The sequence below is a fragment of the Elephantulus edwardii genome, unplaced genomic scaffold, assembly GCF_000299155.1.
Source record: "Elephantulus edwardii isolate Elephantulus edwardi_28Jun2011 unplaced genomic scaffold, EleEdw1.0 scaffold00197, whole genome shotgun sequence".
Classification (NCBI taxonomy): domain Eukaryota; kingdom Metazoa; phylum Chordata; class Mammalia; order Macroscelidea; family Macroscelididae; genus Elephantulus; species Elephantulus edwardii.
The window spans coordinates 4,787,685-4,789,771 of NW_006399947.1; the positions used below are offsets into that span (position 1 = coordinate 4,787,685).

General features: G+C 34.5%; 1 pseudogene; it reads left to right on the top strand.

Moving 5' to 3' along the window:
- Positions 1-464: 464 nt before the first annotated feature.
- LOC102858557 lies at positions 465-917 on the top strand (annotated as a pseudogene).
- The last annotated feature ends 1,170 nt before the right edge of the window (positions 918-2,087 follow it).

Here is a 2,087-nt window from a genome sequence, read left to right on the forward strand (position 1 = left end):
TGTAATGAAGTTGTCTGACAAAAAAAGGTAAGTATTCCTTAAGAGGACAAGAGAGAAAAAAGAAGAAGGAAGAGAGAAAGAGAAAATTACTTGGAAAATATAATAAGATTTTGATCAAGAAAGAAAAACAAAATGTTTCTCATTTTGTTTGACTGAAAAAGCACTTACGAATTTACTATAAGGAGCCTTGGTTGTAAAGGGTATGCTTATCTAATTGTTTTGAGTGGTTTTTTTGTTGTTGTTTTTTAAGAAGTTAATAATTGTAGTGCAAATGAAATGAGATCCTTGCTTTTGAATGGAAAGATAAATATAAGCGGACAGGAGAAAAGAAAACCATTAAGACATTATTTAAACAAAAACTGGAGATATTTTGGTTCCTAGGACAGTAAAGGTGGGGGGGAAAAACAGTAAAGCTTAAAGATTGAAAACAAAACAAAGCCCCTAATAACTTTAGAAGGTAGTAAATGCAACTTATAGACTTGAGAAAACTCTCAAAAAGCATTGACATTAAAGTAAATAAACATCTTTTTCGAGCCTGTTCTGGCACTATTGCCCTGGCAAAGAAGGGTGCTGAGAAGGTCAATTCTTCCATCAACAAGGTGATGACCAGAAAGTACACCATCAATATTCACAAGCACATCCATAGAGTGGGCTTTAAGAAGTGTGTCCCTCAGGTACTCAAGGAGATCCAGAAATTTGCCATGAAGGAGATTGGATCACCAGATGTTCACATTGACAGTAGGCTCAATAAAGCCATCTGTGCCAAAAAAAAGTAGGGGATGTTCTATTCCATATCCGTGTATGATTATCCAGAAAAATGTAATAAGGATGAAGATTCCTCAGTTAAGCTGTATTTACTGGTACCTGTCACCACTTTTCAAAACTTGCAGTCTTTGTAGATGGAAACTAACAGTTAATTATCAAATAAAGTTATGAACCTCAAAAAAGAATAAAGGAAACAAACTTCATGTAGATTTTCAGAAATAATGCAAAAACCTTAAAAAAATCCTGCTTGTGGCATGAATCTCAAGTCTACACATTCTAGTAAGTGTAGTTCCTTGGTTATAAAGAGCACACAGAGGACAAAGTTTGTATGTTTCAGGTCACTATTGTATTCTGCTATCTCCACACTTATTGAAGTGATTTCTGCATTCAGCACCTGAAGCATCTTGGAGAAGTTTGGAGTTACTGAGGAATACTTAAGGAAGTTTGCAGATCTAGATGTATAGGAAGTAATTTGAAAGACCATGTCTTAAGACGGGTGTACCTTAACTTTTAAAATGACATCATTGTTCTTGGGCTCTTTGTAGAGATCCTTGATGTAAAGAATTTTGATTGCAGATCCAAGTAAGATGAATTCACTGACAATTTCTATCTTTTCTCTATCTGTCATAATGTTACCTATATTGGCCTAGTGATTTTGATGCTGAGATGTAATCCATACTAAAGGTTGTTGTCTTTGATCTTCTGCAACAAAATCATCTTCAACTTCAGCAAGCAAAGTTGTGTCATCTATTTTCTATATTTATAAAACCAAAGTAGAAATTAAGAAAAAGTAAGATCTTGCAAGTTTTTCGGGTCATGCAAATAGCTAGCTTTTGGTTATTAATCCCAATACTGAACTATTCCTGACGTGGAAGCTCACATGAAAACAGATGCTAAAGCTGTCTGACTAATGGTTATGCTTGTTTTGTTTTTAGTGGTGAGATTAACACTAACAGGAACACACGTAGAAGCATGAATTGAGGAAAGGGAAGGTGAAAATATACAAGCTCAATAAAGATGTTACAAAATAACAAAAATAATTATAAACAACACACACATAATAAAATATGATCTTTTTAATTTTTCACCATCACATACAATCCTAAAAATGGTTTAATGTTCTTTCAATTTTTTCTTCCTGGTGTAAATCACAGACAGGTTCACAAACACGTTCACAACTGAGATACTTGAGCAGATTCTCAGCACATCCAGCAGTCACATCTGTTGGGTGGGGGGAACTGATCATTTTATGTCACATCTCACTTCTCATACCTTCTCCACTTCCTTTGAGATTACAGTTCTGTTTAGGCCATGTGTAGAAA